Here is a 22,555-nt window from a genome sequence, read left to right as displayed (position 1 = left end):
CAAATCAAGTGGTGCGTCATCCCTTTTACAAGACAGGACACCGCTGTGAGCAGGGTTTGAACCTGCGCGGGGAGACCCCATTGGATTTCAAGTCCAACGCCTTAACCTCCCGGCCATCACAGCTGCACGGTCTTTGCACACATGGGAAAAAATCGTGCACAACGTGCCATAGCTTCAGCTGGAAGAGACAGCGCTATAAGATTTGGCTTCACGGTTTGTTTCAACTGCCTTGGCCGATTCCAGTCGTGGGTCTCAAATGGGTGGCAGGAGAACAACTAGTCAAAGAAACGCTGCGAGCAGGGTTCGAACCTGCGCGGGGAAAACCCATTGGATTTCGAGTCCAACGCCTTAACCTCTCGGCCATCACAGCTTATTTCACCAACGGGGTCATGAACAGAAAAAAAGACATGCAAACATGCTACCTGAAGGATGCCGATCGGAGGTACAAGCATAAGTTCACACATGTCAAACGCAGGACCACTTTTCTTCACTAAGAGACATGGCATTACATGTGTAGCTTGAAAAGGGCAGAGATAAGAGACCAGGAATATATGTTGGTAAATTTCATGGCCTTGCCGCACAAATCAAGTGGTGCGTCATCCCTTTTACAAGAAAGGACACCGCTGTGAGCAGGGTTCGAACCTGCGCGGGGAGACCCCATTGGATTTCAAGTCCAACGCCTTAACCTCTCGACCATCACAGCTGCACGGTCTTTGCACACATGGGAAAAAATCGTGCACATCGTGCCATAGCTTCAGCTGGAAGAGACAGCGCTATAAGATTTGGCTTCACGGTTTGTTTCAACTGCCTTGGCCGATTCCAGTCGTGGGTCTCAAATGGGTGGCAGGAGAACAACTAGTCAAAGAAACGCTGCGAGCAGGGTTCGATCCTGCGCGGGGAAACCCCATTGGATTTCGAGTCCAACGCCTTAACCTCTCGGCCATCACAGCTTATTTCACCAACGGGGTCATGAACAGAAAAAAAGACATGCAAACATGCTACCTGAAGGATGGCGATCGGAGGTACAAGCATAAGTTCACACATGTCAAACGCAGGACCACCTTTCTTCACTAAGAGACATGGCATTACATGTGTAGCTTGAAAAGGGCAGAGATAAGAGACCAGGAATATATGTTGGTAAATTTCATGGCCTTGCCGCACAAATCAAGTGGTGCGTCATCCCTTTTACAAGAAAGGACACCGCTGTGAGCAGGGTTCGAACCTGCGCGGGGAGACCCCATTGGATTTCAAGTCCAACGCCTTAACCTCTCGACCATCACAGCTGCACGGTCTTTGCACACATGGGAAAAAATCGTGCACATCGTGCCATAGCTTCAGCTGGAAGAGACAGCGCTATAAGATTTGGCTTCACGGTTTGTTTCAACTGCCTTGGCCGATTCCAGTCGTGGGTCTCAAATGGGTGGCAGGAGAACAACTAGTCAAAGAAACGCTGCGAGCAGGGTTCGAACCTGCGCGGGGAAACCCCATTGGATTTCGAGTCCAACGCCTTAACCTCTCGGCCATCACAGCTTATTTCACCAACGGGGTCATGAACAGAAAAAAAGACATGCAAACATGCTACCTGAAGGATGGCGATCGGAGGTACAAGCATAAGTTCACACATGTCAAACGCAGGACCACCTTTCTTCACTGAGAGACATGGCATTACATGTGTAGCTTTAAAAGGGCAGAGATAAGGGACCAGGAAGATATGTTGGTAAATTTCATGGCCTTGCCGCACAAATCAAGTGGTGCGTCATCCCTTTTACAAGACAGGACACCGCTGTGAGCAGGGTTTGAACCTGCGCGGGGAGACCCCATTGGATTTCAAGTCCAACGCCTTAACCTCCCGGCCATCACAGCTGCACGGTCTTTGCACACATGGGAAAAAATCGTGCACAACGTGCCATAGCTTCAGCTGGAAGAGACAGCGCTATAAGATTTGGCTTCACGGTTTGTTTCAACTGCCTTGGCCGATTCCAGTCGTGGGTCTCAAATGGGTGGCAGGAGAACAACTAGTCAAAGAAACGCTGCGAGCAGGGTTCGAACCTGCGCGGGGAAACCCCATTGGATTTCGAGTCCAACGCCTTAACCTCTCGGCCATCACAGCTTATTTCACCAACTGGGTCATGAACAGAAAAAAAGACATGCAAACATGCTACCTGAAGGATGGCGATCAGAGGGACAAGCATAAATGAACAGATGTCAAAGGTAGGACGACTTTTCTTCAATGAGAGACGTGCAATTATATGTGTAGTTTGAAAAGGGCACAGGTAAGAGGCCAGGAAGATATGTTGGTCAATTTCATGGCCTGCTGTCTTGCCACACAAATCAAGCGGTCCGTTCATCGCTCTTGCAACAAAGGACGCCGCTGTGAGCAGGGTTCGAACCTGCGCGGGGAGACCCCATTGGATTTCAAGTCCAACGCCTTAACCACTCGGCCATCACAGCTGCACACAAGTGGAAAAACGTGCACAACGGCCCACAGCTTCAGCTGGAAGAGACAGCGCTATAAGATTTGGCTTCACGGTTTGTTTCAACTGCCTTGGCCGATTCCAGTCGTGGGTCTCAAATGGGTGGCAGGAGAACAACTAGTCAAAGAAACGCTGCGAGCAGGGTTCGAACCTGCGCGGGGAAACCCCATTGGATTTCGAGTCCAACGCCTTAACCTCTCGGCCATCAAAGCTTATTTCACCAATTGGGTCATGAACAGAAAAAAAGACATGCAAACATGCTACCTGAAGGATGGCGATCAGAGGGACAAGCATAAATGAACAGATGTCAAAGGTAGGACGACTTTTCTTCAATGAGAGACGTGCAATTATATGTGTAGTTGAAACCAACCGTGAAGCCAAATCTTATAGCGCTGTCTCTTCCAGCTGAAGCTGTGGGCCGTTGTGCACGTTTTTCCACTTGTGTGCAGCTGTGATGTTAGCCACAGGCTTATTTTACACCATGTGACTCTATAATATTACAAAATACATACAAGTTACTGCTACAATACATATAGGGAAACGTACACAAAGAAGCAATATGCTAGATTATAGTTTTGAAAGTGGTGGATGGCAATGTAGTATGAGGATAAAGATTAGATTTAGAAGAATGAATTAGACATAAAGCATACCTCTTCCCAAGGGTAACAGAAACAGGGAAGAGGTGAAGGGGGGGAGGGACATAAAAATAAGGAAAAAGGAAATATCAGTAGGAGATACAGGAAGGAGCAGGAAGCTCAATAGACACCCAGAAGAAGAAGAAGAAGACTATGTACATATTTAGTGTGTCAAAATAAAAACATATTTGTGTAATTATAAACACTTGAGTAATACATTTGTGACCTGTTACACTCACCCCTCTAGAATTACACAAAGATAACAAACCCATCCAAGAGAGAGAGAAAACAAAACAAAAACAACTCCCATCAAGTTTCTTTGACAGCCGATACAAACACCAGCATGGCAGCTACCTAGAAAGGTCAGAGGTGAACTGGGGTGATCAAGTCCCAGAACATCCACTGGGTAGAAGAGGTGCCATATACACCTCAACAGTATGGCTAAGCTAACAGTGTACCTTGACAGGTAAGCAACAACTTGGGCAGACACTATGCACACCAGGAAAACATGACTATTTTGCAGAGGAACTACAGCCATGAATGACAGAAAATGCTGTAGGGCAAACTGGAGATAACCACACACAGTTGACTACACATGAATAACATGACCTATAGCCTCATCCCCGCCCAGAATACTGTGCAACTGAGCCATAGATTCTATCAATCTACACACAGGCCTAATGGCTCTACCAAACCGAGAAGTAGGAAGGGGAGGAACATGGTCAGTATGGTGAGTGACAGTGTGGTGCGGGGAGTTAGGAGGGGCAGTGAATGTGACATGTTCTGCAACATTGCCAGTGTCAACCACAGCACCAGCAGAGGCATCTGGGACGTCTCCAAGAGGCACATCTGAATGGAGGGACCCGAGAACAGCCACATCAGAAGCCACATCTGAATGGGGGCAACCAGGAACAGCCGCATCACAGGCCACATCTGAATGGAGGATGCAAACGACAAGGATGGGATTCGAACCCACGCGTGCAGAGCACAATGGATTAGCAGTCCATCGCCTTAACCACTCGCATCCCCAGGCCAGTACTGTGCTCTAGGCCAGCTCTGATCTGCACTGGTTGAGCTGGCACCAGCTTCAGTGTGTGAAGTGGGAAGCACAACTCTGGGACAGCGACGTTGGCGAATCACTGCCTCACCCTCACGGTTTTCTGGTTCCTGGAACTCCATAACCGTATTACCATGTTGAACAGGCTCTGATGGTAGGTCCCGGGCCTCCAGGAGGGACTCCTCTGCCAAATGGACCTGTTGAGGAAGCTGCACCCCTTGCAGTAGCGAATCGCGGTCGGTTCTCTTCTGCCGATCCTGCAGCCTAGAGAAAATAAAAATCAGAAGAGCACATTTTTCAGTCATTATTTGTGTGTTATTTATCTTGTGTAAATATGTAAGTTTTCATATTGAAGTGAACATATGAAGCTGTAAATATCAACTCACCAGGAGGACACAGTGGTGTTGTTTATGGTCACCAGTAAAAGGTTGGTGTTGTCCAGTATGTCTTTGCAGTCTTCTATTAACTGCTTGATATGACAATAAGTCATGACAATCGACTGAGGTATTGCAAATGTTTTGCCTTTATTGTCCTTTGGCCTATTTCTGGCTTCCCGGAACTCTTTGTAGAGTCTGAGTGCAACACACTCAGAAATCCTGTTTATGTCAGGTCTGTGGGCAGCCTGGCCATGAACCATGAACAATCTGCAAGTAGATGACAAGATGACATAATCCAAATTATGTGCGTGCACTGTAAATACATACAAGTGAATACACATGTACACATACCCATACACAAATATTACAAATATACTGTACTGTATATCAGAGGCAGATACCTCTCAGCTGCTTGCTGGCCTGGAGCAGAGCCGCTGCGCTTCCGAGAAGCTCTCCAGGGTCCTGGCAAAGTCTTCTTCTTGTTTTTCAAGGAGTATTTGGTTGGGGACTTGTCAATAGGATCCAGGCAGGAGTACAGTCTCAATATCTCTGCTATCTCAGAGTTTGAGAGAGCTGTTACTGTACGATTGAGGCTGACAAGATACCCTGCCAAGGCATCAACTACCTCCCATCCGGGAATTCCTCGAGGGTCACACCGACTGTCCTGTGATATGAAATTTAAACAAAACCAATTCTTGTACAGATAATTTAAGAGAAATGGTTAAGGTACAGACATTTCTAATGGTGAGGCATTAGCCACTTTACCGGAGTTGTGGGCCCACTATCCTCAAATGGGGAGCTGGCTGGACTGCTAGACACACCACTTTCAAGAGCAGGTTCCTATTATTTGCAAACAAGGTTGGAAATTGAAAAAAAGTTTACAGTAAAAATATTTTGGCTCGCTCATCATCAAATTGTTATCACATCATTACCTGAGATGAACACAGGAAAGATACATCAGTGGCCTGGGGCAGAGTCACGTCAGGACATTCATCCTCCTGAGTTTCATCCAGCATCTCTGGCGGAATGGCAATTTCTCCCCTGTCAGACTGCTTCAGCAAATACTCAACCGCAATACGCTCTCCTGCCAAGTAGTCAACAGAAAGAAAGACAAAAAAAAAAAATATTTAAGTAAAATGAGTGAGTGAACAAAGGTGTAATCTTCAGGTAATATCTGACAGTTTGGTCAGAATTTTTTCTAGCATGTGTGCCCATTGAATCTTACCGGTAGGTTTCCCCGGGGGTATAAACTCTGGAAGAAGTCCACTTCCCAGGACTCTGTTGCTCATGGCGTTCACACTGGACATCAAACGTACGTCATACATCTTTGTGCGTGACGTAGCACTCATAGCCAGAGCTTGTTGAGACCTATTGTGGTTCCATCTGGATAACCCCTCAAGCAAGTACATCTGCGTGTGTAGAGCATTGCATCTCCACCCTGGCAAGAAAAAAATCATTGGTGAAAGAGTGTAATGACAACTTAATACACAGCATTCATTAACAAAAGGTTTAAAATATTTAGTGTTTCAGCTTGCCTGGGATGAAACCACACTGGTGCCGATGAAAACTCTCCAGAGAGGAGGATCCTCTACCACACCTTAGGACGTCCAGTATTTTGCCTCCTTTCTCCAGGCCTGATCCAATATTGGTGTACAGCTGTACACCAGGTGGATCCTGGATGCAGGGTAGGTGTTTTTGTTGTGCCTCCCACACAAGAGACATGCTCTCATGGTTAATGAGACGCAAGCCACTTGTGTCTGTCAGGTCCCACATGGAGTCCAACAGTTGCTGGATCAAGGCACGCGTCTCCTCAACCCCTCGGGTTCTCCTGCGGCAGTGCTTGACCAGCTCATTTGCAGTGATGCACCCGAACACCTGAGAGTCGGTGGGTGTGTGACCCTGGTGCTTCTTTTTCACCTCTGCCCTCTTGGCCTCCTTGAGGCGGAGGATGTCCTCTTTGTCCCACTCAAATATACAGGTCGACAACTTGGAGCAGAATGTGCCATAGAGTGGATGGTGCTCCGTAGTAAGGCCCCTGGTGAACCGCCTCATAAAATGAAAATATCCAGTCTCACTGTAGATCTCCATGGCCGAAACCAAGTGAGAACTGGACCCACCCCAATGACAATAAGCAACAGACAGTAAATAAACACATCTCTGTTTGTTTCCAGTACCAAATGCATTGGTCTCTTGCCAAACCTACTGTTTATCAAATGGTATTCATAAGACACATCACAACACACATTGAAGGCAACATACCCGTTTCACTGCAGCAGTCTCTGTCCACATATATAGCGTCTGGCTCTGGCTCACCAGCATCTTCATAGCGTCGGACGATGCCTTGACAAAGGTCATCAAGGCCAGCCCCCTCACCAGTGGTCAGCACAGAATTCAGTACCTGCCCAAATTCATTCCCAACGTTTGACATCCATGTGGCTGTGCCCTCAATGCCACCAGCGAGTTTTTTGGTGATCTAAATGGAAAAAAAAGAATGTCTCAGAAATCATCAGCTATGCTAACAAACTGAATGGAATCAAGTTTACATACAGTAGGTTTACATTTACCTTCTTAGTAGAATCCAGTTTCAAGATTCTACCAAACGTTGAAGTAATGACACCCTTCAACTCGTCATGGTGACTCAGGATGTCATTGGCATGAACCGTCTCAAACCACTGGGCCAGGGGCAGGGGACTGAAAGGTGGTGGCGGCTGATACACAGCTTCAGACTGGGTGAGGACACAGGACTTTTTGTGGACCTCACAATCTGTGAGGTAGTCGATAGTATGCCTGGCCCACTCCTCACTATGTATCTCCTGAAAGGCCTGTTGCAAATAGCTGGAGCTGTTCCCTGCTGTCCTTGGGCGCAGCATCGCAACACACCTCCTGTCCAGTGCCAAATGGGTTGTGAGGACAGCTGGGAATTTGAAACGGTGGGAGGGGTCAAGCTGATTTAAAATCTCACAGCTCCAAGGGCACACTGGACTCATGCATTTACTGCACCTGGGATAGTCTCCACCCACCAGGTAATATTTTGAGTCAATATCAATAACCTCCCTTACTTTTGGGTAAATGCCAGAATGGTGCATCTTCCTATTGCACTGGGTGCATTTCAGAGGGATGCCCCACATCCGCATTGGAGCCCACAGGAACATCCGTTGGCGGAAATAACTGAGTGGATCAGGAGGTGAGATGGATTTGGTGGGACTGGGGGGGTGAAACCAGTTCTGAGACAGGTTTTGTCTCAGCTGTCCAGTGCTGTCATACAAAATGTGGGCAATCCACTCCTGGTCAGCAGGCTGGATGACTCTGGTAAACTGTTTGGGAAGAAAACTTGCCCAGTTTACCTTAGGGGGCTGCAGGGTGAACAGCTGTCGTGGTGGTGCCGTCGATGTCTCATGGTCTGTGGGAGGAGAAGGAACAGGGGCAGGAACATTGGGTGGGTCACTGTGTTGCTGTGTCGTCAGTGTCGTGCTTTGTGCTATGGGAGTGGCAGGAGAAGGAACATCTGGGAGGTCTGTTGGAAAACTCAAAAGGTGACAGTCTTCTATGTGCTGTAATAATCCAACAGCCCCCCAGGCCTTTACACCACACTGCTCACACTCCTCCTGGACGTGGAAGTCTGACAGGTGCTGCGTGTAGTCCTCGCACATCACCTCCTGACTACACAGCGAGCACATCATTGACCCCTGGGAATGTGGGACTGCTCTGCCTGCACTGGCCTGTGGAGATGGCTCTTTTGCTGTGTTGGCCTGGGAACCGTCACCTGTTCTAGCCGCAGCACTGGCCTGTGGAGGCTGTTCTTTTCCAGCTGTGCTGGCCTGGGAACCTGGGGCTGCAGCACCTGTCTCTGAACTTCCAGCTGCAGAACTGACCTGTGGCGCACTCAGCTGACCTGCACTGGCTGCTGCTGTCCCTGCCATCTGTGCTGACTGGGAAAAACAACACTGGGTTTACATTTAAAGTATATTTCCCCTAAGGCTAAAAATACTCTGCACCCAAATAAATACATACTCACCAGTGGCGGACCGTCAGGGCCTTCAAGGCCTTCTCTGAAGGCCTAACTATTTCCAAACGAATGAAAAATACTAGTGTCTTTAATAACATTTTACTTATTATTTGCTCCTGCTTCTCCTTCACCGATCGTTCTCGACTACTACCGCTGTCGGCTATGTGATTTGATTGACAGACTGTCTGAACAAATAGCGAGAGTGTGCGATATATTTTCATCCAATCCCATGAGTTCCCTTGTTAAGGCCCGCATCAGGCCTTCACAAGGAATCACTGCGTTTACGGTACCTAAGCAACCATTAGAAATCATATATTTGGATTCGGGTTGATTGATGGCTACATCTGACTAATTAGCCAATCAAATCGACCTATTATGGCGAGGTAGGCAGGTCTGACTGCAGCTAGGCCTGCAATGTTCGAAAAGAATACCCGGAATCGTTCATCACAAATGTTAACGCTGTTTGAGGCGTTTACTGTCTATGGCTTGACGTGAGGAACATCTTGTGCCAGCCAGTGTCAGAATCAGACTGGACTTCAATGGATAAATAAATGTGTCATACTGACATGACTATGGTTATAGTTATGAATAGTAAATAAACCATCATTAAGCAAAAATAATGTATAGTGTCAGCTGGACTAGCAGATATCGATAGTGCTACACATAACGTCAGCACGTAGCTGGTCACTATGCAGGAATTGGTAACCCAGCAAGCAAGCCCGCGCGGGCCCCTTGTAGGCTCACTGTGGGCTGCCGCTGGGGCCCCTAGCGGGCTGCCCACGGTGGGCCCCTGAGGGCTTGCTCATCGGCAAAGCGCTGGGCCCGCAGTGCTGGCCCCGCAGGGGCAGCCCTCACTTAGCCCTAATAGCCCTAACTAGGCCCGCACAGGCCCCTATGGGCTGCCCTCATCTAGCCCTAAGCCCTCTCTAGGCCCACGCTCAAAAGCGTGGGCCCTGTAATGGCCACGCATGGGCAGCCCACATTGCCCTCTCTAGGCCCATACTCAGCATTGTTATTGTTTTTCCCCTCCATGTTTGTATTTTATTTCTTTTAAAGTTTATTCATTCATCTTTGTTAAACACATTGAACTGCCTCTGTGTATGAAATGTGCTATATAAGTAAACTTGCCTTGCATAACTGTTAAAAAGAAAATTACAATAGTCCAGAATTCAAAGAAATGTAAGTTTATTGTGTTAATATACACACTATATCTCTAAACATTTAATATGAAAATCACCTGAGACAAGTATTAGCTTTAAAATATAAATAAATACATATGAAACCTTCAATATTAAATCACTTTAATGGTCATGAAATATATACAGTGCCCTCCATAAGTATTTGAACATATGCTAAAGTTGCCTAAAAAGAGGAAAATAAAATCATCTTTTGGAAATTGATCTTAAAGGGATATTCCGCCATTTTTGGAAATACGCTCATTTTCCACCTCCCCTCGAGCAAAACAATCGATATTTACCTTGTTCCCGTTCATCCAGCCATTCTGTGAGTCTGGCGATACAACTTTTAGCTTCAGCCTAGCATAGATCATTGAATCGGATGAGACCATTAGCTTCTCGCCTGCTACAGGACCGGCCCTAGCCCATTGGCTGCCCAATAGGCCAGTCAATCTAGTGTTTGACCCATGACTAATTGCAATAGTAATCATTCCAAGATTTTTGTGATCCCTAGGTATATCTAATTAACATATAAAAAATCTACCCATTTATATTTAGTGGAACATACTTTTTTCAAGGTCAAAGGTAGCAATTTCCAATGCATTTTGCCATTGGGATTTACTAGTGAAATGGGTAAAATTTTAAACTATAGATATCAAATTGAAACTTTCACAGTTGTTTACTCACATTATGACAAAGCTTTTTTGTATTGCAAATTGTCTGAAATGTGATGTTTAGATATGCAAATGAGACCAGTTTTACCTAAATATGCAATAATTTGCATATATTTCTAGAAAACTAAATCTGAACAATAGGTACAGTCAGCTTCAAAATAATTGCTGCATTTTGCTACTATATTGGATACCAAAAGCCTATGCAAAGGGAATATTAGATATTACTTCATATCACCTCAGAAATGAGGAAATCAAGTCAAGCCAAAATCAATGCGTTTCAATGGAAGTACATTATACAAATGATTGTCAATGATATGGTATGATGGAAGTATCTCAGTGCATGCAACTCACTTGATATGTTGTCTAAAGGTCAATATCTTCCTTATGTGACTTGGCATGCATTGAGATACTTCCATCATACCATATCATTGACAATCATTTGTTCTATAATGTACTTCCATTGAAACGCATTGATTTTGACTTGACTTGATTTCCTCATTTCTGAGGTGATATGAAGTAATATCTAATATTCCCTTTGCATAGGCTTTTGGTATCCAATATAGAAGCAAAATGCAGCAATTATTTTGAAGCTGACTGTACCTATTGCTCAGATTTAGTTTTCTAGAAATATATGCAAATTATTGCATATTTAGGTAAAACTGGTCTCATTTGCATATATAAACATCACATTTCAGAAAACTTGCAATACAAAAAATATTAGCCTTAATGTGAGTAAACAACTGTGAAAGTTTCAATTTGATATCTATAGTTTAACATTTTACTCATTTCACCTGTAGTAAATCCCAATAGCAAAATGCATGGGAAATTGCTACCTTTGACCTTGAATAAAAGTATGTTCCACTAAATATAAATGGGTAGATTTTTAATATGTGATGCAGGAGGGTTTAAGGATCAATAAAAAGTATGAACCATTACTATTGCAATTAGTTTAAGTTTTGGCCCTTTTTTGAGCTAGATTGACTGGCCTATTACAGTAAAGGAGATTCAATAAGTCAAAACACAAGAGGGTCATTCCACGTCAAATCAACCAGAGCGCACGCACTTGCGTCTCAAAAAAATCTGAAAAAAAAATACCATTTGTACCTATGTTACCCAGGAGACACTCTGTAAAATGTTTTTGTGCTAAGATCAATACTTTCCAAGTTAGACAGTTTTACGGGGGGAGGGGGGTGTCAATTTTGCTCTGCCTCTTTTGTTTGTCAAAGTTCATAAGCTCATTGCTCAAGAACTAGAATTTGTAGGAGGCTCAAATTTTGGAGGCTGGTGCATAAATTGGAATAGCATGCAGTAAAATCACCACGAGTGGTCTGGATCATCCTGGATGGTCATAGCAGTCCCTCAAAGTTGATCAACATTTTATTGGAGTTCTTGGCTGGGCTCTGTTTAGACTTACAGAATACATATTTTTACTCAACATAGGCTGTTGATTTTTTCCCCCTTTTTGAGATCAGTAGAAACACTCTCAGAAAAAGAAGAAAGAAATTCCATCAGGGACTGAACAGCAGACCTCACAAGTTTGAAAAATAATGTTGGATCTCATATTCAGAGCACCCTAACACTTGGTGGGAATATACAACGATTTTTTAAATATTTTTTTCTTTAATCTGCATTACCTCTTCTTTTTAAAAACACCAATTTGACTTGTCTTATGCAAATGTTTCTTTTTCATTTCCCACCCTGAGCATGGACAAAATGCAAAATGCAATCTGTGACAATGAGATCCGAAAGTGTCCTGATTTGACACGGAATCAACCATGTGTTAAATTCTCATGAGGCAGACAGCCCCACATCATCACATACCCTTCACTTAACCTAAAGATTGGTATGGTGCTTCTTTTTTTTTTTTTTTTTCAATTAGCCTACTACCTGGTTTGATTTGCATTGAGCTCAATGAGCATGAAACCAGCTAATAGACTAACTGAAAAAACACCATGCCAATCTCTAGGGATGGTGAAGGGTATGTAAGGATGTGGGGTTATTTTAATTGCAAAGGCCAAGGGAACTTTTTTAGGGTGCATAGTATCCTGGATCCATGAAATAATAAAAACCTGCCTGCCTCTATGGGAATTTAACACATAGGGGTTCAAATACTTATGACGCCTGTATTTTAAGGAAAACATTTATCTATTTACGATACATTATTCATTAACATAGAAAATTGGTGTCCTTAAATGTTGGATATTTCCTTATTTTTGTATTTACAGTAAGACATTAAGATCAATTTCCAAAAGATGATTTTATATTCCTCTTTATACTCAACTTTAGCATGTGTTCAAATACTTATGGAGGGCACTGTATATGAAATAAATAAATAAATAAATAACAAAGGTATAACATGTGTTCCCCCCAGCAATAACAAATAACAAATACAGTACACCTCCGCAATACATTTGTTACATTTGCCCCCCCCCCCCCCCCCCCCCCCCCCCCTTAGCTCACGTTAGCATCAGGGTTTCTGTTTTGCTGTAGTAACCTCTGCCGTCGTCCGCCACCCTGGTCTCTCGCGTTTCGTAGCCATGACTTAATTTCTTTTTCAACATTAGATGCCTGTGGCATCTCACCAACAAATCCAACTCTCCTCACAGCATCTGAATGGGTGTTAAAAAATAGCAACGCTTTACTTGAGGTTTTCGACAGAGTGACATGAACCTGTCACTAACATGACACATCTTACTCCGCTGACTAATGCGGATCCATGTGTTGGTAAGGGATTGGGTGGGATGGGGGGGGGGGGGGGTATTTGGCCAAAATGCTCTGTACTGTGTACTTTGTATTGTGTTGAAAAGTCAATAAAAATTGAATTACAAAAAAAAAAAAACATGACACATCATCATGAACATGTAATAACACTTGATGACATTACATTGGCATTACATGGTTTCTACATTCTTATACTACTTTTATAGTAAGCACCACTGGGGTCGTTATCTGCACGTTGGAGGAACATCATTCCACTGTCAACTGGACAACTACAGAATTTCTTGATGGTTTCAAGTTGTATTCATTTATTTATTTTTAAATCATGTACTCCTGTCCTGCAGAATGTCAGAGCAGTATTCCAAGCCATTTTCATAAAATTATGAAATATATCTAAAGGCAAATTTGGCTGTCTATGTTAAAAGAGAATGCCGGTGTAGCTATAGACTATTCTGGAAAATGAACAAAGACTGCATATGCATAATAATTTGGAATGCAGTTTGCCGGGGAGCAGAATTTCAAGCAGACGTTCAGGCAGGCCGGAGAAGACCGCCTCCTAGTTGTAGCTAAATAGCCAAATCGCTGTTTTAAACCACAGAAAGGCTCAAAGTTAGCCTGATTACCATCGACTTTCAAAGGCTCTGCGAGACTTTAGTCTGACCAAGGGCCTGTGCTAACACGGTTTCTCCAAGCGCTGGTTGACCCGCCTCCTTTAAGTGCCTCGATTTGCTACTGGTCGATGTCAGAAAGCGGTTTGCCGAGTTTAAACCAACAACAACACTCTTTCCTCTGCCTTGAACACGCCTCTACCCAGAGCCACTGCTCAAAGTTGATTGGTTCTCGACCAAAGGGGACAGTTCCGCAGATTTCGGGAACTCAGAAATCCTTCCCGATTAGCAGTTGACCAGACCAGCGACAGCAAAAGCCGAAGGTGTTACGTCACTGGGACGGCGTGCCAGGCTAGCTCAAAGTAGTCCCACTCTTCGTTGACAGTATAATGACATTTCCAACATTTAAAAAGAGGGCTGAGGCAAAACAACATATAATCACGTTTTAACACACCTGGGGCCTCATGTACAAAGCTTGCGTACGCACAAAAATGCTGCGTACTCCAAGTCTCACGCTCACGTCCGGATGTACAAAGACTGACTTGAATGTGAGAATGTGCGGTCCTCCACGCAAGCTTCATGCCTGGCGTACGCACATTTCCAGTGTGTATCGTCAGTTGGCGACACATAGAGGCAATGCAGCGCAACAACATTAGTTGATCACGAATCAAGGCCTTTATTTGCACAGCATATTAAAAATAGCACTTCGAAATAGGCCTATGTTTCTAGATAATTGGCCATGCAACATGCGTTAATAGTACCAAACTATGCAACAGCCTATATCTGCAATTAAAACTGTAGTCTTATCAGAGGATATCAAGAATTAGGTAGCCTAATGTGAAACGTATAGAGATAATGCCTATATTTAGTTCCATACATGATTATTCACTTGCTTATCAAACATTTCAGATTTCGAAGAGCTTTCCTTCCTCGAAATCTGTGATGAATGTGGTCGGCTTCACGCATATGTCCATGTCTAAAACATTTTCCGACAGTTTTCAGTAAAACAAAAAACAAATGGGACAAGATGATCCGTGTGAATAGCTTAGTGCGAATTGAAGCAATTTCCCTGACTGACTGCATAGGCTACTTTGACTTTCCTCGAGTAAGCATTCACATTATTGTTGTAACACTTGTGCAAAATATAGGAATATGATCCAGAAATCGTCGTGGCAAAGCGTGGATAAACTTACTATGGGTGCGCGATGCGTGTTCTTACTCGGACACGTGTGATTTAATTACCTTTTAATTATTGCAGTTATTTTGTAATGCTTGAAATGCCCAACAAACCGCGTTATGTGAACCTTGTCACTTGCAGACTGACCAATGAATCTGCCACGGTCTCTGACCCTTGTAGCCACTGCCACGCTCTGCCTCTACTGTTTTTTTTTGTTATTAATTACAGATGATAAAGACGTAGGCTACTGTCTTTACCATGTTGTCTGATAAGAGCACTTCTACCTCGCAATCGCTGGTAATAAACGTTTAATACTTTTTCGATTTGATTATATAAATTATTACATTTTGTAGCAGGTTCAAGAACGGATGGATCCACAAATGATTTTTTTCTCTTATTAATATTGTGGGATAAGGCGTTTTGCCTTCGCGGAGGTCTGAGTTTTCGAGTGGCCTTCTAGTTAGCATATTAAAATGAGTGTGATTGAGGGAGGAGAGGGGGTGGAGTATAATGCTCATGCATGTGCGCTTAATTTCACGTTATTTGGGATGTACAAAGGAAAGCTGCGTGGATTGCTGCGTACGCATGGTTTCATACATCTGATTTTTTTTGTGCGTACGCTTCTTTCCAGATTTTCGCGTACGCAATGTTGTAGTAAGAATTCCATGCAAGTCTTTGTACATGAGGCCCCAGATCTCTCATTTACTCAAGAATTTAGAAAATTAAATAATAATAATAAAAATAATACCACCGAATGACAAGGTGTATAAGGTATACAAGAAATACACTATATTGGCAAAAGCATTCGCTCACCTGTCTTGACTCACATATGAACTTCGGTCACATCCCATCCTTAAAGGAATATTCCGCCATTTTTGGAAATATTTTCCACCTCCCCTTGAGCAAAACGATCGATATTTCCCTTTTTCCCGTTCATCCAGCCATTCTGTGAGTCTGGCGATACAACTTTTAGCTTCAGCCTGGCATAGATCATTGAATCGGATTAGACCATTCGCTTCTCGCCTGCTAGCATCATGCTTAAAAGTAACTAAGATTTCCGGTAATTTTCCCATTTAAAACGTGTCTCTTCTCAAGTTAGAGTGCAATAAGACCAACTGAAAATGAAACCTGGCATTTTCTAGGCTGATTTGACATGGAACTACACTCTCATCTGGAGTAATAATCAAGGGAAGTTGCAAACGTACCATGGGCACAGTGATATCACGCACTACTACTGCTTGTTGCCTATGGGGACTATTTTCAGATATCACTGCGCCCATGGTACGTTTGCAACTTCCCTTGATTATTACGCCAGATGAGAGTGTAGTTCCATGTAGTTCCAAGCTATGCTAGGCTGAAGCTAAAAGTTGTATCGCCAGACTCACAGAATGGCTGGATGAACGGGAAAAAGGTAAATATTAATTGTTTTGCTCGAGGGGAGGTGAAAAATTAGCTTATTTCCAAAACTGGTGGAATATCCCTTTAATCCATAGGGTTTATGATGACATCAGTCCACCCTTTGCAGTTATAACAGCTTCAACTGTTCTGTGAAGTCTTCCCATAAGGTTAGGAGTGTGTTTCTGGGATTTGTTGACCATTCTTTCAGAAGTGCATTTGTGAGGTCACACATTGATGTTGGATGAGGTGACTGGCTCTCAGTATTCATCCTAATTCATCCCAAAGGTGTTCTATTGGGTTGAGGTCAGAACTTTATGCAGGCCAGTCAAGTTTATCCACACCAAACTCTGTCATCCATGTATTTATGGACCTTGCACTGGTGCACAGGCATGTTGGAACAAGTAGTGGCCATCCCCAAATTTCCCACGAAGTTAGGAGCATGGAATTGTCAAAAATCTCTTGGTTAATGCTGAAGCATTCAGAGTTCCTTTCACTGGAACTAAGGGACCAAGCCCAGCTCAGGGACGGCCCCTTCCTGTTCCAACATGACTGTGCATCAGTGCACAAAGCAAGGTCCATAAAGATAGATAGATAGATAAAGGCATGAATGACAGAGTTTGGTGGGGATGAACTTGACTGTCCTGCACAGAGTCCTGACCTCAACCCGATAGAACACTTTTGGGATGAATTAATGTGGATACTGAGAGCCAGTCGCCTCGTCCAACATCAGTGTGTGACCTCACAAATGTGCCACTGAAAGAATTGTCAAAAAATCCCAGAAACACACACCTAAACTTTGTGGAAAGTCTAAGAGTTGAAGCTGTTATAGCTGCAAAGAGTGGACTGACATCATAATAAACCCTATGGATTAAGGATGGGATGTGACTGAAGTTCATATGTGAGTCAAGACAGGTGAGCGTCAGGGTCCGGTTCGCCCTGTCGGTCCTTATTTTCCCGATAATGACCAGCGTTCTATACATTATCCCTTACGTATATACAGCAGTGAAAATAAGTATTGTACATGACACATTTTTTTTCAACAGTTATGTCTGACTGGACTACTGACATGAAATGTATTAATAGTCAGGGGGCCAAAACTGATATTAAAACTTTGTCGGACACTTTTTGGTACAAGCATACAACCTATCCAGTATTGATATTTAACCCCTCAACATGAGTTCTAGACAGGTTGTCAGCTTAGAAAACGTTATTTTGTCCATTTTAACACTATATTCTTAAAAATGGAAAAAGCGGATTTTCCCCCCAAAGTGCTTCCTTTTTCTTCCATGTTACCTACTGTAATTTTGGGCAAATGTGCAATATAATCCAACTTGTGTGCAAGCATGATCATTAAAAAATAATGATCAATAAATACCACAAGAGTATCACACCACAAGGGCCACTGTTGTGTCAGGGGGCCAATTCTGAAAAGGGCTTCCGTTAAGACTTTTGCAGACATGTTTTGGTTCAAGCTGTCAGTGTCACCCTATTTTTTTTTTGTTAGAAGACACAAATAGGTAAGATATCAAAGTGGTTGTGAAGACGAAGTTAAAAGCTTGTAGGGAGAGACATGCAATGCTGCACAAGTTATAATATTTAAATGTTACAGTGAAAATGTAGAACTGTATGGGTGGTGTATAGTGCTATTTAACTTCATAAATATACCAGGCTGTGACACAAATGATATTTAATGGACATATTACTATAGTTATTCATTCAATCCAAACATAACTGCTCTCTCACTACTTTAGGGTTAGGGGTTAGTAACTAGTTAGCAATAACAACTTTGTTATAGTCGTATGGCAAAGGTAGGCTATATTTTTCCCCTGTAAAACCCGGGAAGTTAACTGAACTCAAATTATTTGAGTATACTGTAAAGCCTGGGAAGCTAACTTATCTGAAATTATTTGAGTAAACCGGATGCCTTGACATTTGAGTTTGGCAACTCATTTAATTTGAGTGTAAATAAGTCATTCAACTGGAGTTATTAGTATATTGTACAGTATGTATTGCATTTTGTGTTGGGATAACTTAAAGGAGTCAAGTAAACTACACTAATTTTATTCACCTAATAACAACTTCAGTGAATTGTCATGACAAGTAAGAATTATGTAGGCCTACACACGAAAAAATGCAATGTACTCAATGTGTGAGCCATCATTTTCTATGGATTATGGGTAAATGCTTCTTTGATTTTCTAATAAGTATTTGTTCTCTTTGCTGTTAATTGTGGCTTCTTACTGTTTACCAGGTGATGGGCAAAAATATTGTGTTGATGATTTTCAGAATATGGTCAGATATACCATTAAGGAGAAGCCCATTCTCAAAATATAAAGAACATTTTGAGGTTCACTTTTTCTTGGCCTAATGTAAAGTTGATTGCGTTTCCCAATTTGACTTTGACCTATAGTCACTTGAAAGTATCACAAAGTTGAGTATCCCAATGGTGTGATTGAGCCTCCTATTGTCTGTCTGTATTGTCTCTTTATAATGAATAGGATTACTGCAGAATGATGGTAGTGAAACATAATATTTATCACCATGGCAGTACTGGCCATCATGATATACTGTATCTTCAGATTATCATTACGTCTGTCAGAAGCATTACAAGTGATCTAAGATTTTAAAGTCTGTTATGGATAGTCATCTGCTTGATGGTGTGTGGTGTCAATGTAAATAACACAATAATATAACAGCTATAGTATAGCCGTAAATATAGTTTAACTATTGCATTTAAGATTCAATTTCAGTCAAGATTAATATGTGATAATGTGTTAAGAATACTATGGACAGTGACATTCTGGGAAATGTAATGTGTGGTCAGCCATTTCTTATTGTGAATATACTTCTTGCCATGATTACTTAATTGAAATGAGTGGCATATACAGTCATGGCTGAAAGTGTTGGCACCCCATGCAATGAATAATGTATCATGAATAAATAAATGTTCTTCCTTAAAAGGGGTCATACGTATTGGCACCCCTATGTTAACCCTATGTTCTCAACTCCCATAGAGGCAGGCAGATTTTTATTTTTAAAGGCCACTTATTTCATGGATCCAGGATACTATGCATCCTGATAAAGTTCCATTGGTCTTTAGAACTAAAATTGCCCCACATCATCACACACCCTTCACCATACCTAGAGATTGGCATGGTGTTTTGTTCAGTTTTGTTCAGTTAGCCTATTAGCCTGTTTGATGCTCATTGAGCTCAATGCAAATCAAACCAGCTAATAGGCCAACTGAATAAAACACCATGCCAATCTCTAGTTATGGTGAAGGGTGTGTGATGATGTGGGGCTATTTTAGTTCCAAAGGTCAAGAGAACTTTATCAGGATGCATAGTATCCTGGATCCATGAAATAAGTGGCCTTTAAAAATCTGCCTGCCCCTGTTAACCCTTTGTGTTAAATTTCCATAGGGTTACATAGGGGTGCCAATACATTTATTTATTTATGATACATTATTCATTCACATAGAACGTTGGTGTCCTTAAAGGTTGGATATGTTCTACTTTTATTACTTAAGGCATTAAGATCAATTTCCAAAAGATGATTTTATATTCCTCTTTTTAGTCAACTTTAACATGGGTGCCAACACTTTCAGCCATGACTGTATTTTACTCAAGTTGAAATTAGGTGTATACAGTAGTTTACTTGACTCCTTAAAGTTATCCCAACACAAACTACACACATAGAAATAACTCAGCTGAATGACTTATATACACTTAAGTTAACTTCCCGGGTTTTACAGTGCAGCCAAGCAGTGGTGCTCAGGTAGGCAGCCAACAGAAGGTACCCAGGGACCATGTCCATGTGCTGTCTGAGTCCTGGTCAGGGACATCGACACTGCCTGGTACTGCACTGACTTCCACTTTCCTCACATCCACATATCGTCAACTCCAAGCACCTGACCTGTACTCGCCAAGCTCCAAGCACCTGACCTCTGTGGTTAAAAGCTGGGGGGAAAGCATGCCATCCTTCATGTGCCTTCTTCTGTTGGCTGCCTATACCCGAGCACCACTGCTTGGATGGGGAAAAATGCCTTTGCCATACGACTATTACAAAGTTATTACTACTAACTAGTTACTAACCTCTAATCCTAAAGAACTGAGAGAGCAGTTATGTTTGGGTAGAATTGATAACTATAGTGATATGTCCATTAAACACAATTTGTCACAACCTGGTACATTAATGAAGTCAAATAGCACCATAGACCACCATCTACAGTTCTACATTTTCGCCATAACATTAAAGTATTACAACATGTGCAGCAGTGCACTGTCTCTCCCTACAAGCTTTAAACGTGGCTTGACTCATTCCCATAGATAGGGGTACTGATTGATAGAGGTTTTGGAATGCTATGTTATGTTTCCAATCTGATATTCACTTTGAAAACTGGTTCTCTTTAGGCGGAGATTGTTTTTTTCATGTTCTAGGTCTGTTGTCTCTTATACTGTACAATAAATGTTAATTCTGACACTTCAGCAGACATCCCACGAGTGTTAGCTTTCATTCCATACCATTTTTATCTATATGGTCCTTGTGGTTGTGGAGATATTCAACATTTATCGTTGGCATGTCATGTTGAGCAGGAAACCAAAAAATTGGCCTGAAATTGCTTGCACAAGTCAAAAAAAAAAAAATTTTGCTTGACAACCACCATAATATCTTACCTATGGGTGTCTTCTAACTAAAAAAATAGGTTGACCGCTTGTACCAAAACATGTCCGCAAAAGTCTTAACGGAAGCCCTTTTCAGAATTGGCCCCCTGACTATAACTTAAAAAAATCTACACAAGTAAAGAAATCAGAACTTTAAACCCCCAAGTAACGATTACCGGTGTAACGGTAAACAATGATTAAAAATGTTGACGATAACAATTACCGCTTTCATTTCAAATATCATAATTATCACGGTTGATTACCACGGTGTGGAAACTGTGTGTTTAATCTTTCCCAGCTTTACCCAAGGCTGCTTTTGACATAGGCCTGGTAGGCCACAATGAAACAAAACTAGCATTTACCAGGCATTTCCTGAAAAGGCATGTAGACTCTTCCCTGAAGAAAAGCGGCAGTCCTTCCAGGGCTATCCTTCTCCTATGTGCTGTGATATCTGCCACCTGCACATACTGTAGATGGAGATACAGAAAGAATGACAATATTTGACACAATTCCCAATTGTTGTTTAATTTAGCTATAGACTGCATCAGTTACAGGAAATTTCCCACGGGAAATTTGTTGGTTTAGGTTGAGATGGTCACTGTACTATCAGCAGGAAAAAGAACAAGAACACTTGGTACAACATATACTAAATAGCAGACCAACTGCTAAAGTATTACAAAGCCATTGTAATTTTTACTCTTAATTCATACATGATGCAGTTTACAGCCTATGCTTGTGGACAGCCGTGGCCTACTGGTTAGGGCTTCGAGCTTGTGACCGGAGGGTTGCGGTTCCATCCCCGACCAGTCCACGGCTGAAGTGCCCTTGAGCAAGGCACCTAACCCACCTCGCTGTGCTATGTGTGTTCACTAATTCGGTTAAATTGGGTCAAATACAGAGAACGAATTTCCCTCACGGGATCAAAAAAGGATATATACTTATATACTTCATGAGACTCAATTACAGCATACAGTTGTGGGTTCTGTTCTGTTTATGCCGATGAAACGGCAGTAAGTCTAGAGGGGAAAAATTGGGCATACACTGACTGCCAAATACCTGACTTGTGTTGAATGATGATGGCTCGGTGATGCAATATGGCATCTTTGCTTCCTCTGGAAAACATGCAGCATGTGTAGGGGAAGATGGATTCATTAAAATACTTAGGGAGTCCTAAGAGAGGATTGGAGGCCATTGCCCATTAGGAATGAGCTAAGATGCATTTGCAACAGGTTAAAACACATATGTGCTCTTCCAAATATGAAAGACACTTGTTATGAAGGTGTTGAATAAGTGTGAGACTGCACTAGTTCTTTTTTGGTGTCAACTTGTGTCAAATTGAGAGAAAACACTTGTTGAGCTATTTAAATTGTGCTGGTTTGATTTGCTTACTGAAAACATTGAAAGTATATGAATTTTGTAACATTTGCAGATAACCTGATCAAATGTTCCTGTTCTATTGCCTATGCACTTGACCATGACCAGATATTTCCTTTAAGCTTATAAACAATGTGCAAAAAATACATAGATAGACAAATAGATATACACAGACATGCAGAGAAATACATTAATACTTGCCTCATCATTGAGAAACA

The 22,555-nt window shown here is 42.5% G+C and overlaps 1 long non-coding RNA gene and 10 other non-coding genes across 11 annotated transcripts; all 11 read right to left on the bottom strand.

The window, feature by feature from the left end:
• Positions 1-41: 41 nt before the first annotated feature.
• trnas-uga (transfer RNA serine (anticodon UGA)) lies at positions 42-123 on the bottom strand. Its single transcript has one exon. It is a non-coding gene; the product is annotated as a tRNA-Ser (tRNA).
• A 165-nt stretch (positions 124-288) lies between these two features.
• On the bottom strand, positions 289-370 carry trnas-cga (transfer RNA serine (anticodon CGA)). The gene has a single exon. It is a non-coding gene; the product is annotated as a tRNA-Ser (tRNA).
• Positions 371-621: 251 nt separating this feature from the next.
• trnas-uga (transfer RNA serine (anticodon UGA)) lies at positions 622-703 on the bottom strand. The gene has a single exon. It is a non-coding gene; the product is annotated as a tRNA-Ser (tRNA).
• Positions 704-868: 165 nt separating this feature from the next.
• On the bottom strand, positions 869-950 carry trnas-cga (transfer RNA serine (anticodon CGA)). Its single transcript has one exon. It is a non-coding gene; the product is annotated as a tRNA-Ser (tRNA).
• A 251-nt stretch (positions 951-1,201) lies between these two features.
• trnas-uga (transfer RNA serine (anticodon UGA)) lies at positions 1,202-1,283 on the bottom strand. Its single transcript has one exon. It is a non-coding gene; the product is annotated as a tRNA-Ser (tRNA).
• Positions 1,284-1,448: 165 nt separating this feature from the next.
• On the bottom strand, positions 1,449-1,530 carry trnas-cga (transfer RNA serine (anticodon CGA)). Its single transcript has one exon. It is a non-coding gene; the product is annotated as a tRNA-Ser (tRNA).
• A 251-nt stretch (positions 1,531-1,781) lies between these two features.
• On the bottom strand, positions 1,782-1,863 carry trnas-uga (transfer RNA serine (anticodon UGA)). The gene has a single exon. It is a non-coding gene; the product is annotated as a tRNA-Ser (tRNA).
• A 165-nt stretch (positions 1,864-2,028) lies between these two features.
• On the bottom strand, positions 2,029-2,110 carry trnas-cga (transfer RNA serine (anticodon CGA)). Its single transcript has one exon. It is a non-coding gene; the product is annotated as a tRNA-Ser (tRNA).
• Positions 2,111-2,369: 259 nt separating this feature from the next.
• Positions 2,370-2,451, bottom strand: trnas-uga (transfer RNA serine (anticodon UGA)). The gene has a single exon. It is a non-coding gene; the product is annotated as a tRNA-Ser (tRNA).
• A 153-nt stretch (positions 2,452-2,604) lies between these two features.
• trnas-cga (transfer RNA serine (anticodon CGA)) lies at positions 2,605-2,686 on the bottom strand. The gene has a single exon. It is a non-coding gene; the product is annotated as a tRNA-Ser (tRNA).
• Positions 2,687-12,859: 10,173 nt separating this feature from the next.
• On the bottom strand, positions 12,860-22,254 carry LOC134060408 (uncharacterized). The gene is made up of 3 exons (XR_009935183.1): positions 22,020-22,254; positions 21,326-21,430; positions 12,860-13,007 (listed from the first exon to the last, which is right to left on the bottom strand). It is a non-coding gene; the product is annotated as an uncharacterized LOC134060408 (long non-coding RNA).
• Positions 22,255-22,555: the final 301 nt, after the last annotated feature.

This window comes from Sardina pilchardus, chromosome 16 (genome assembly GCF_963854185.1).
Source record: "Sardina pilchardus chromosome 16, fSarPil1.1, whole genome shotgun sequence".
In the NCBI taxonomy this organism is placed as follows: domain Eukaryota; kingdom Metazoa; phylum Chordata; class Actinopteri; order Clupeiformes; family Clupeidae; genus Sardina; species Sardina pilchardus.
This window is presented reverse-complemented; position numbering and strand designations above follow the sequence as displayed.